The sequence below is a fragment of the Vulpes lagopus genome, chromosome 1, assembly GCF_018345385.1.
Source record: "Vulpes lagopus strain Blue_001 chromosome 1, ASM1834538v1, whole genome shotgun sequence".
In the NCBI taxonomy this organism is placed as follows: domain Eukaryota; kingdom Metazoa; phylum Chordata; class Mammalia; order Carnivora; family Canidae; genus Vulpes; species Vulpes lagopus.
The window spans coordinates 98,098,539-98,111,875 of record NC_054824.1 but is presented as its reverse complement, the minus strand read 5'-3'; the positions used below and the strand labels follow the sequence as shown (position 1 = coordinate 98,111,875).

The following is a 13,337-nucleotide window of genomic DNA, read 5'->3' as shown; positions in this document are numbered from 1 at the left end:
CATTCCTTTTATGATTTCTGGTCAGAGATTTGTTTTTTGTTTTGGTTCACTTAAAAAAGAATTTTAAAAAGAGGGAGAAAAACTTAGTTCACCTTTAAACTTTTGTTCCAAGACTGGTGGGCCATGAGATACAGTGAATCTGGCAGATTTGCTTCTGTCTCAGCTGCCCATCTGAAGGGCTGACCTCATTTTTGAGGCCATCCTTGGTACAATGATGTGGAGCTCTCACAGGCTCAAATACTACCGTTCTGTTCATCTTTTCTCTGTGCTTACAAGTGGACTTTTCTCCACACATTCCTCCCAATTTCTTTAGCTAATTTTTCTGTAATGATATCAGTATTATATTTTTATATGGTCTTTGGTTCTGTTTAATCAGAGTACCCTTAGTTGTTACTGCTCATTATTCTATCCTTCCCCAGTATTTAGAGATGCTTATGGTGGATGACAGTGTCTCTTTTTTTTTAGGTTTGTGGAAGCCAAGGCTACAGGAAGCTTACCCAGGGAATAGATGGTAGAGACAAGAAGAGTGGAACTTGGATTTATGAACCATTATTCCTAGTCTTTAGTCTTACCACTGAGATAACACTATTTGTCCATGCCAATTTAGTATCATTAGTAAGTACACCAGTAAGCTTGAGGATTGACTCTATTCTGGTTGGGTTTGGTTTTTCTTTAACAATCCTACATTATTTACCTTAACTTAATTTTTACGTACAGCTGACCTGTCTTACCTATGTTGCTTTTATCAGTCCATTAAAAAAAAAAAAAAAAAAAAAAGCAGGGACAGGACCATTGTGCAAGAGCTGCTGGTGATCTTAGTCATTGTCACAAACATGGGGCCCATCAGTGTTAGTAGGTATACCTGGGTTAGTGACATGGTATGGTGTGTGGAGAACTTAGTTGCTGGGCCTGTTGTCCTACCCTGTGCTTATTAGCACAATACCTGAAAGATACTCAGTAAACGTTTGCTGCTGAGGAAGAGTTACAAGCCCTAGGCTGGCTTCAAAGGTTGACATGGAAATTACCTAACTGAAACTATAGAAAAGTTACTCCTTTTCTGTAAAACCTGGCAGATGCACTGAACTACCCACAGAAACTTCAGAATCAAAGTGTATGCTTAGGAAGAGGTAATTTCCTGATTTTTAGTTATGGCAAGGACAAGCTTTTTGGGCCAATGACTGCATCTTCTAGGCTTTCCACTGAGGCAGAGAGATTAGGGAAGACAGAGGAACAAACCTACCCTTCCTTAGAGACAAAAACCACTACAATCTGCTCATCCATATCTTGCTTCCTATCCACTCCATGCCCCACAGCCATTCACATGGTACTCTTTCACCACCTTTATTCTCATTATTTGGGGGAGGAAGTTAAAGTGAGGCAGGCGGAGGTAGGCAGAGAGCAGAGAAGCATCTGACTTAGCCTACCTATACAACACATTACAGTATACAGTACAGAGTAGATTTTGCTACGTTGACTTCATTTGAGCCTGAGTTTCCTGATTTTTGTGTTTGTAGTCAGTTCTGTGTGGTTACTTCAGACAGTGGCAGAGATATGTTTTGGGCTACTGAACAGAATCTTGACAAAGAGGCCCTTCCTAGCCCACTTTCCTTAGCAAATAAGGAGCTTCGAGGTTGTAATTTATTTGTTTGTGCATTTATCCAACACCCTACTTGTCCCAGTGACACACCTACTAACTATAATAAGGTACTTTGCCAGGTGTTAGGAATGAAGTTGCTTGCAAAATTGACCCTCAAGGAGTTTATAGTCCTAGAGACAGACGATAAACAAAGAAGCAGTTTAATTTAATGTCATGTAGCAATGCATTGTGTAAAGGAAAGTAAAGCAGGATTTAAGTATCACCAGGAGCTTATAGCCTTCATTATTTCCTTTGCAGTTTTTGAGGAGGTTGTTTTAAAGGCATTGAGTAACTGAGTTTTGAAAGGGAACCTGCTAGCTGGGGAAGGCTGGAGAGTGCAGAATGCTTAGTTGGAAGATGCTGAGAAGAGGTCAGTTATCAAGTTAATGTCTTTGACATAGAGCATATATTCTTCCTGGGGAACCACTTAGCTTCCAAGCAGAATGAGCTTTGCCACCCGAGGACCTTTAAGTAGTTTTTATTTGTTTTCTTTGTCTTCCTTTTATCACCCCTTCCATTGTAATAGCCTGGTTGGATTCTACTGGCTTTCACCTCCCTCCATTCCACTGGCCTTCTTACTGCTTATGCTTATTAACAAGAACTTTGAACCTTTCCTCTTTCTTTTTATAATGGGTTTTATATCCAAATTAACACCTTTAGTGCCAAGGCTTCTTCTGGGGATTGTGCCCTCATCTCTTCCTAGCACTAATTTAAGGAGAAAGCAAAGGCTATAGCCCAAGAATGCAGGCGGCCCTGGCTCTGCCTCTGAGTAACTCTGTCCCTGAGCCAAGTCACACTGTGAACATCAGTTTCTTCTGTAAGGTGAGGCATTTGGATCAGATGGCCAAACAGCTTCTTCTAGCTATAAAGCTCTATGGACATTCCTTGCCAGAGAGAGAGAGAGGAGAGACAGAGACAGAGTCTGTGTACACTCTCTGGGGCCTAGGGCATTTCATTGTCCATATAGAAAAACTTAGCAAGTTTCTTCTCAAACTTACATTTGTGGAGTTGAGTGTTTATGTTCTTTTACTGATAAAACTGTCCGTTAGGCTAAAATCAGATGTTATAAACAAAAACAAGAAGTTGGGTGTAGGTTTGGCTACATTTACCTGCCCTAATGGTACACTTACATACACACTTCTTTACATACTTTCTATCCCCAACCACCCACCAACTCCACCCCCTCCCCACACACACACCATTCCTCAAGTTTGTCATTTAAAAATAGTACTTGTATCTTTAAGAGTTAATCTGATTTTGGAACCAATAAGGAATAAGAATGTGAGGATGGTCAGGCTGGAAAAAGAACACTGCTAATGCTAACTGTTTTGGAGCTCAGAATTAAAACTGCCCCTGTCCTATCTTAGTCTGCTAAAGCATCTGAGAGAACAAGCATGAAAAGGGAATGCTTTTCCTATATCTGAAAAAGAACCAAGGGACTTTCCTTGGAGAGCCTCTCTACTTTTGTTTTGCCCAGCTTTCCTAATTACAGGTAATGTTAGTACAGAAGAAAGGCAGGGGAGAGATCATTGCAACTCTCCTTTTTAAGAAGAAGAAGGATGTAGGAGGGCTTACAACAGTGTTGGGATGATCCGCTAGGATTTAGTGCTCCTAACATTCAAAGTAGAAACTGACCAGCACATATTAAACATAAGTGATTGAATTGGTGGGCCCACAAATACCATAGTGATGGCAGAAGCAGCCAGAGAAATGTTTCTTTTAAAATGTGTGATGCCGGCTGCTTATGCAATGTCTCTTCATCTTTAAATCCTCATTGAAAACATAATTTACAGACTAACCAATCAGATTACAGTGAAGCTACATTCATAGTCAAAGACAAATTAGATAAACTTTAAAAATGATTGAAAATTAATGATATGATTTCAGTATGTGAAGCAGGCTGAGACCAATATTGCTTTACATTTTTTGGTTATTATGCCACAATATCCAGTCTTTTATAAATAGTTCTCTTCCTGCCCCCCTTCCTTTTCCCCTTAAAGAGGAGGCTGTATTTTTTTTTCCTCTGTTCACCTCGTAAAAGCATTCACTTTGCTCTGAAACATTAGATATAGACAGAACGTGACCTAAGAAGAAAATGAAATTTTATTCTTGGTCCTCCATTTTTACTTTTTTACTTTAAAATCCATTTATTACCAAAGTCATTTCTTGGGGGGGGGAAGAGGCAGCAAAGAACCTTAAAACAAAATTCAGAGCCTTTTGAGAAGGCAAATTTATGGGAATTGCAACTAGACTTGAAAATTTAAAAAGTCAAAGCTTGATCTGTGTTTTCATATTGGCTCTTTCTGCAGACTCCATCACAGCATTAGGAAAATATCACAAAAATATCAGTGTTTCACATTTAATTGCCATAAAAGGACAAATGAATTTATTAAGGTAAAATTAATGTGTGCTTTATTTGGAAGTGTAAAAACTTACATTCACTCTATCTAAAACATTTTTTCCATCATATAGATTGTCCCAAGGACTAAGAAATGCTCAGAGAACCCACTGTGTGATAATGTATCCACAATAAATCTTATTCAACTTTCAGTTTTAAAAGGGTCTTAATGGGTGATTTGTTATTTGAACCATGGTTTATAGTTAATAAATGGGAAAAAGTGTGGAATATTGAAATGTGTCATATAAAGATTTTTAAAAAATGATGCTTGCCTATAAAAAAATAAAATGCAGACCCTGGGAAACACAGCTGTTAGAGATTTAATAAAGGTTATGATTTTCAACAGTTGAGCTATAGTTTATGGTACAGATGGCACTCTGGGTATAGCTGAAACAATAATTGATGGTTTCTGTGTCCCTCCTCCTCTATCAGATCCAAAAGAGTGGAATACCTTTTTACCAAAGTGAGAATTTTTCGGTTTCCAATTACAGACTGTATCAAATAAACAACTTTTCTATTGCATATTTCGTACTTCACAGTGACCTGGGTGTTGGCCCCTCTTTCTTCTCATTATGGTAGGCTTCCCTAGATTTGAAATAATAGTTTTGGGGAAATCCTACTTTTCTATACTAACCTGCAGTTTATATAGCCTATCTTCAGACCAAATAACATATAATTTTTCTTTTAAAATACTAAAACCAAAATCTTGCATTGGTCCAAACAAAATTAGCAAACAAAACAAAACTGTGAAGCAAAAGTAGTAGGCACCAATATTATATGCTTTAAAATACTCAACCACAGGAATTACTTGAAACACAAATAAATCTTGAGTTTGAGGCATATAAAAATGCCGTTTCAAATGATACATAAAATACAGAGGATATTTAAAAAGGGAAATAATTCAGTCATACATTTCTTAAGTTTTATTTTACAGTGTATGTTCAGACCAAATAAAGTTTGAATGATAAATGATTTTTTTCATCTCCTATATCAATGTTTTAAATGAGACGTAGCATATTTTCTTAACTCTTCTAGTTTTTATTCTGAAGAGTAAAGTAAAATGCGCAGATTTTCATTCAGGTGTTCCATTATCATATGGTAAGGGTTCATTTATAGCAATAGCCTGTTCAGGGTTTAGATGTAACTTAAAGTTCAACATGTCATCGATTAGTAAAATTCTTCTACAGACTTTACTTTTTTAAATTAGTATTTCTACGTAACAAACTATTTCCAAAATATTACTCTAGAGAAACTAGCGTTATCTTTAATTTTCAGCGCAGTTTGTCATTTATGCATTGACTAGATTTGAAGAAGCTGGAACTCAAAATTATGAGAGTTCCCTCCATTTACAAATTGACAAATGCTTTTAAGACAGATCAGAGTCTGTAAGATTTTTTTTTTTTTTTTTTGGAAGCTTACAAAGTGTTTAACTGTTTAAGTTAGAGTCATCCTGCTTACAAGATGTATTTCTCACGGGGATTTTTCTAGTCTTTTATATGAAGATTCACCAAGGGGCGGGGGTGCAGACCCGGGACACCCCTGCCAGGTGCGCGGCAGGGTTCGGCGCTCCGCTCCCCGTGCGCCCGAGGGCGTGGGGCGGCCGCGGCGGTTCCCCCCCCCCCCCGGGTCCTCGACGCCCGCAGAGCCCCGCGGGTGGCTCGCCCGGGGGCGGGTCCGAGTGTCCCCGGCACTGATCGCGTAACCGTCCGATCCCGCATCTGCTTCTCCGTGCGAGTAAACTTCCTAAGAGCTGTGTGAGTCGAGAAGGGACTTGGAGCGAGCGTGCACTGGACCGCCTGCCGAGACCTGCGTGCGGCTCGGGATGCTGCTCCCGCCAGAGCCACGAGGGCCGCCTGGCCGGGGAGCGGCGGTCGCCCGCGCTTACCTGAGCTGCCTGCGCCGGGGCCGGGGCCGGGGCCGGGGCGGGGGCCGGGCGGGCGGGGGCCGCGTCTGGCGGCGCCGCGAGAGGGCTGCGCGCGCTCCGGGAGTCGCCCGAACAATGCGAGCGGGGCGCCGAGCGCGCCCGGCCTAAGGGCGTTACGTCACGCGCTGCCTTATAAGGCGCTCCGCGTGTGCGGCGCGGCGGCGGGGGCGCGGTGACAGCGGGCGCGGCGGCGGGAGCGGCGGCGGCAGGAGCGGCGGCGGCAGGAGCGGCGGCGGCGGCAGCGGCGCCCGCGTGCACCGGCCGTCGGGCCCGGCGCCCCCCTACCCCCGCCCCCCCCCACCCCCCGCCTGACCCGGTCCGTGCCCGGCGGCCTCGACCCCTTCGCAGCGCTCCTCCCTCCGGGGCTTTAAGCTCCTGTGATCGCTCCAGATTCCTAAGTGCACATCCTGTTATTCTTCACTAAACTTCTGTAAATACATTTCTGTTACATTTGGAGGGTGGTTTTTTTTTTTTTTTTTGGTTGCAGGGTGGAGGCGGGAGAGGGAGCTAGAAGCCTTTTTGTTTGTTTGTTTGTTTGTTTGTTTGGTGGGGTTTTTTGTTTTGTTTTGTTTTTTGCTTTTTTTTTTTTTTCCCCCTTTGTAGACATCCCGGGAGTGATTTAGACTTCAAAACTTCTCTTTCCTTTTTGTAAGGAGTAGGGGTCCTCAGAGGATAGTATTTTATTTCCTGATGATGTAACTACCAAACAATTCTAAAAGTGATGATGGGAAGGCCAGATGAAATCTTATGTTTTTCAGTGTTTTTCTTGAAAGAACCTCCTAGATCCTCATTTCTGCATGTCTGTGTTTTAACAAAAGTAGTTCAAATTAATGTTTATTTGGCAAAGGAAGTATTTATTTAAAAAAATGTATTTTGCTGTACTTTCAAGACACAGTATAAAAATAGAACTTCAGGACCAGTTTTAATCCACGTGTTCTCTTCTACCAGCAAAGACATGAGAAGAAAAAAGAAACTGATCAAATATGACTGAATTAAGCCTGTTACCATCTAGTATGGAGCAGATTTACTTTCATAAATTCTTTTACTGGGAAGTAAAAATTAGCCATCTAATTATTTTGCACATCAATGAGAGAAGTAATCTCTGAAGTCCTAGCCAACTAGATGAATCTGCTAAGTTAATTAGAGACGTGGCTGCCTTATTTGCAAGCTTTCAAATGAATTGAGTGGTTCTAATGACTTTGGTCTATTTAACTCTTTTTAAATAAACATTAAAATAGGATTGCTTCCAATTATGATATATCTATATGTTTATAGAATTATTGTTTTCATATGCTTTGTCAAACAAGAATAATGAAAATAGTTTGTTTCTTTTCCTTAGTGTGGAGTAAAGAAAGGCTGGTGGCAGAGAATATATAGTTAGTGAAAATGGTGAAAAAAGGATACGGGGCACACAAACGTGTTATCCTCTTTGCTAAACTGTAGGCTCACTTTGACAGTCCTTCCAGATCATCCTCTACTGAGAAGGCTGCTAAACTTGTGCTTTTTATATATAGTGTTTTGAGAAGTTAATGCCCATACCCTTCAACTGAGCTTAAAATTTAATATTTAATTTGCACTTTCATATTAACATTTTAGATACTGGTTTGTTAGTTTTGTTATTTTGCCTTGTAGCTGTGAGTATATTTGAATCTTTTTAGTCTTCTGTGCTTTGCCCTGTACTTATTAAACATGTCTTTGAGACTTTTATGCTATATTTGATTCATTACAAATGAAATAAAATGATTGTTGTGAAAGTTGCATTGATTCCTTACAAATGAAATAAAATGATTGTTGTAAAAGTTGCAGAAATACCTGTATCTCAATTTCAAACTGGTAACAAAGTATCTTTACCCAAAGCCATCATTTTTGTAACTGGTTTTGCCTTCTTTGTAACTGGTACAGAGGTTTCCTAACATTGGACATTAGCTTTTATTTCTTTCCCACATTTTTGTACTTATGCTTTGCATTTACTTTTGTATTTTTGACTTCTCACTTCCACTGTTAAATATGTCAGCATTATTTCCTCCTTTTCTTTAGCAGCAGTAGCTGAAGAACAGAAAAGTTAAGTGGATACAACACTTGTCTAGGGTTATGAAGCAAGAGAAAAGAGAATTACGACTCCTCCTCCTTGTGTGCCTTGCCTGGTGCTGTGTTAATCCCTGAAGCAGTGATCTCCAACCCAGCTATGACTCAGCATTCAGACTGAGATCATGGTATATACCATTCTTCAGAAACCAATAATAACATTTGTTGAGCTTTTAGTTCATGCTAGTCACTGTGCTTAATGTTCTACAAGTACTCCATCATTGACTAATACCATTGTAAGGTGGTATTAGTCACAATTTTCAGATGAAGAAACTCATTTGGAAGGGCTTCACCAAGGTCATACTGCTAATAAAGTAACAAATATAGTGATTTGACCTAGTGTGTATATACAGCCTTAGTCTTCTCTTAATGATTTTCTCAGAATCTCTCAGAAGTGTTAGTAAAGAAGTGCTTGGATTTAGTTGAGAAGTTTCTATCTTTATTTTCCAGACTGAATGTTAAAGCAGGAAAATCAAGACTGACCTTTGCTGACCCCCCGCCAGAGCCACCTGAATTATGCACTAAATAAATGACCATAGGGAAATCATTTACATTGGAGACATCATGGATTTGTATATTGACCAAGACAACTTTTTTGAGGATATTGGCAACATGTTTTGATCTAATAAAATTAGATATTATGACAATTTTCTGACCGATGAAAGTCAAGGTTCTTGAGCCAGGGGAATCTTTATCTGACTCAAGAACACTCTGCATCTTGTATTGGAAACTCCAACCAGCCATTGGTATTAAGTTCTACTGGCCACATGAGTCAACAAGTAGACTTTTATATCCTTCCCCCTTCCTATGAACATTCTCTTTGAGATGTAATTTTTGTTTTCTTGGCTTCTGACATATATTTATTAAAAGAATAGAGTTATGACTGCTGTGCTTCAGTCTTGGCTGAGAAAATTTTACTTCCTTTTTTACTGAAAATTTTATTGTCCAACTGCAATGTGTCCCTTCTCATTTAATAATCCAAAATTTCCTACAAATAAGTATAACTACAAATTTAAAACCTTTCTATAATAAGTAATTTAAATTTATGATCTAAATCAGTAGTAGCTTTGTTATTTGGAAATGGTACAAAGAAATTTATCTTCCAATCCAGTTGCTTTCTAATGAGGAAGAAGGGTTTATAGACAACAAGGGTAGAAACTAGGACATATCAATTTAATTCCATTATACGAATTACTTTTAATAGTCAAAAACAGTTGAATATCAGCGATTTCCTATGGCTCAAGCTAATTCTGGGAATTCGATGCAGTGACCACAGTAACCGACGTTATTAGCAATGTACACAATGTTGTTATATAACTGTTTAAAAATACCATTAACATGTTACTAAGCATGTCACAGCTGGTTTCTCTTTGTGAAGTGGCTATTTCTTTCATGTCCTGTCTCCCTGCCTTTGTTTCTTCTTGTGACTGGCAAAGTCTTTAGTCGTCCAAATAAGTACAAGAAAAGCAGTATTCATAATTAACTGCACCTTTCTTATAGTTGCGCACAGTTTTCACTACTGCTTCTTTTCATCAGGGTGATGTGCACTGCTCCCTGCAAGCTCTCCTGGAATTTATGGGATAGTAACACTAACTTTGAATGTGATATGTTTGCTCCTTTGCCTCTATAAAATAGTGTATGAGAAAACAGTATAACACGCAAAGGAAAACAATTCTTATCACAGGCATAGTCCTATTCGAGAAGCTGAGCATAGTGGAGACAAATCCAGGATGGCACGGGGAAAGGCAGTTCGGCAGTCTTGCACTACATCAGGCTGCTGTTGGATTGGCCAGGGTGTGAGTCTTTGGCATTAAAGTATTCCACCTCAGGGAACACTTTAACACTAATATCTCACTGGCAGGTTCCTTGCAAAGCAACTTTGTGAGCCTTGCGCTAGCCTGCCCTGTGTCCAGGGCTCATCTCTCATCTGCTGCTGCACAGCTGAAGAGGAAGGGACTGAGCATCACAGGTGGGCAGCTGGAGAATGTGGAGCCAAAAGGGAAGTCTGAGGGCAAAAGTACCTTCTCTCCAGGCCAAGAACAGTTTCCTTTTTTTTCTTTTTTTTTTTTTAATAGCATTTTATTTTATTTTTTAAGTAGGCTCCATGCCCGACACGGGGCTTGAAATCACAACCCTGAGATCAAGAGGCCCACATTCTACCCACTGAGCTAGCCAGGCACCCTGAACAATCAGTTTTGTAACCTGTTCCTTTCACTCTTCTTTCTGTTGCCCACGTGTCTTCTTCCTAGTCTGCATGTGTGTAAGTGCCCGCCCAAAATCTGCCACGTCTCCGGGCAGCATAGCACATGCATTGTGCACCCAGAGCCTTTCACCAACAGTTAATGGGCTTAGAGTAACACAGATTTGCACAGAGACCCTCTTGCTCTTACCTGCAACCCAAATCTCCTGTCCTCTGTAGTCCTTGAAGTTTCCAGAAGCCCTTCAACTATTCCTACACATACCTAAGCTGACTTAGATTTTAGAAAAGGGGCGAATACCCTTGACAGCAAACTCAGGCTGTTTACAGCAACTGTGTCAGTGGTAATACAGCCGTAACACTAGAGAAAGGAAGCCTGTTATTAACACGACTTTTTGTGGCTTTAAAAATCAATTTTAGAATAGTTCGGTGCACATGATCATTTGGAAAATGTGGAAAAGTAGAAAAGACATTTTACATCTAGTCCTACCACATGAATACTGCCAACTATTAATTCAATATACAGTTGACCCTTAAAAGGGTTGGGACTACATGGGTCCACTTTTATGCAGACCTTTTACAGTGCAGTACTGTAAATGCATTTTCCTTATTTTATTAATTTTTTTCTTTTTTAAAAGATTTTATTTATTTACTCCTGAGACACACACACACACACACACACATACAGATTGAGAGAGAGAGAGAAAGAAAGAGAGGTAGAGACACAGGCAGAGGGAGAAGCAGGCTCCATGCAGGGAGCCCGATGTGGGACTTGATCCCAGGTCTCCAGGATCATGCCCTGGACCGATGGCAGGTGCTAAACTGCTGAGCGACCCGGGCTGCCCAATTAATGTTTTTCTTTAGCATACTTTATCAGAATATAATACATATGTAATGCATATACAAAATATGTTAATTATTAATGTTATTAGTAAGGCTTCTGCTCAATGGTAGGTTATTAGTAGTTAAGTTTTGGGGAGGCAAATTTATATGCAGGTTTTTGACTGCACAGGATATGGTGCCCCTAATCCCTATACTGTTCAAGGGCCAAACCATATTATGTTCCCTTTTAATCTTTTCATAAACATTTATAAAACACTTTGTTTTCCCTATGTTTTCCTAGTACATACTATGGGCCAAGTATGTACTGTCTTACTTTTTTCTTTATATATTTTAATCACGTTCAATGCTTTTCTGTAGACAGTGGGTCATTTAAAAGCATATATTAGCATATTGTCCCTAGAAATGGTGGTCACAAAGCCAACCCACTGCCTGCTGTCCCACTGACCATGCTATAGTTTTTGTTCCCCAACAAGTGAAGCATCAAAGTCTACGTTTAATAGAGACACTTCTGTTGATCCAGGAACCTCTTGTTCTTGGTTTACGTGGGATGCTATGAGTTGGCTATGGGACTCCAGTGAGCATGCCAGTAGGTGAGCAGAATGACTTGGAGAGACTGAAGAATTGATAATATGACGCCACCATAAGATTATTAAATGGGAAGCTGGAAAACCCTGCTATTTAGGTCCAGTCCATTTGCTTATTTATTTCTGCAAACATTTTGCGTTTCCTTGGTAACTAATAATAGTTTTGAGAAACTGTTAAACTCACAAGTATTACTGCAGGAGTAAAAAAATCCTCGAATCATAGAAATTAGAGACAGAAAAGACCTATTAGGTCATCTTTTTTGTCCCTTGCCAGTACAGATTGTTCTTAGTGCTTTGTCCAGTTTCTCTTTAAAGGGACCTTGTCAAATAGTTTGTACCACATGTTTTTTTCTTAAGTAGTGCATTTTTAAAGAAAGTAGTTCAACAGAATATAATTGTGGAGCTTGATTTCAGGCTAAATATTTATAGAGAAAGACCTGTGGATTCAAAGTACAATTGAACAGTTTTTATTAGTTGGAAATCATTGGTATAGTTCAGGATGTCATTGTAATAGTTGGCTAAGGGTGAAAAACAGATGGGTAGGTTGATTCTATGCGTTTTCTTTTATCACTGTAAATATAGCAACCCATGAGTATAAACTTTTAATCAAATAAACTTATTGAAATGGGTCTAGAAGATCTGAAGAAATAAAGCATTTAGGAAGTAAAGTTAGAGAAAATGGTTCATTCTAAGATATTTATAAGAGACATTTTATAATCTCCCTGTCCCCAGTGCTGCTTTGTCCATTATTTACAGTTAATTATTGCTTAATATGAAGATGGCTACTAACTGTAAAATCCCCTCCTTCAGTCAAGTAACTTCTTCCAAACCCCAAAAGGACAGAATAAAACTGTGCCATAGAGCAGTTACTGGTAGTGTTATAGAATAATGCTTCAATTCCCAGTATTATGGCTAAAGACATCTTCACTGGGAAAAATGATGAACAAATTAAGAAATAAGAAATGTGCTTTGAGTTTTATTTTGAAGGATAATTTTTTCATAAAAGCAGATTTTAGAGTGTAAAAGGCCTACTCAATGCTATCCCTTGTTCCTCCTTTTTAAGTAGATGACATAATTGGAGCTCAGAGAGGTTAAAGGACTTGTCCTGAGGTCAAAAATAATTGGTGACCCAGCCAACTATGTTTTACAGGTCTGCATATCTCTTTTGGGAAATGTGAAAAATAAAAAATAGTTTAAACAAACAGTATCATTAGAACTGTTAGAACATGTCTGAAATTACAATTAGTATTAGAATAGAATAATTTACTTAGGTTTATCCTAAGTACAGAAATAATTTGGAGCATTAATGAGCTAGTTTTCTATTTTATGGGTGAAAAAATGCAATATTTTTGTTGTATTTCTTTTAAATTGAAGACCTGTATATGGCTGGTAATCAACTTAAGCCACTAAGATTGGCCATGGGTTGACAACTCCAGCCAAAAATGTAATGGAAAGATCTAAACTTTTAATATTAATTCTGTGCTATCATTTAACACCATTGTCTTGCTTGCCAGATGGTCATTCTGTACATGAGAAATGCTATTACAACTTATGTCATTAGGCATTTACATCATGGAAGGGATGTCAGAAGCCTTGTGTTCACCCTTAAACTGAATTCTCTCTTGAGTGAGAACCTCAGCTTTCTTTCTAGGAGTTAGTGCTTGCACATC

The 13,337-nt window shown here is 39.2% G+C and overlaps 2 protein-coding genes across 6 annotated transcripts in view; one reads left to right on the top strand and one right to left on the bottom strand.

Moving 5' to 3' along the window:
- Positions 1–13,337, top strand: part of CMSS1 (cms1 ribosomal small subunit homolog) — a 370,781-nt gene that overhangs the window by 52,402 nt on the left and 305,042 nt on the right. The window lies entirely within an intron of this gene.
- FILIP1L (filamin A interacting protein 1 like) overlaps positions 1–13,337 on the bottom strand; it is a 290,885-nt gene that overhangs the window by 45,671 nt on the left and 231,877 nt on the right. Inside the window, exon 1 of one of the 4 annotated variants that reach the window (XM_041759749.1) lies at positions 5,920–6,051. The exons of the other annotated variants lie outside the window; for them this stretch is intronic. The gene's annotated coding sequence lies outside the window, so the exon portion shown is untranslated. Of the gene's footprint in view, positions 1–5,919; positions 6,052–13,337 lie in introns of those variants that run through there. 4 annotated transcript variants of the gene reach the window in all.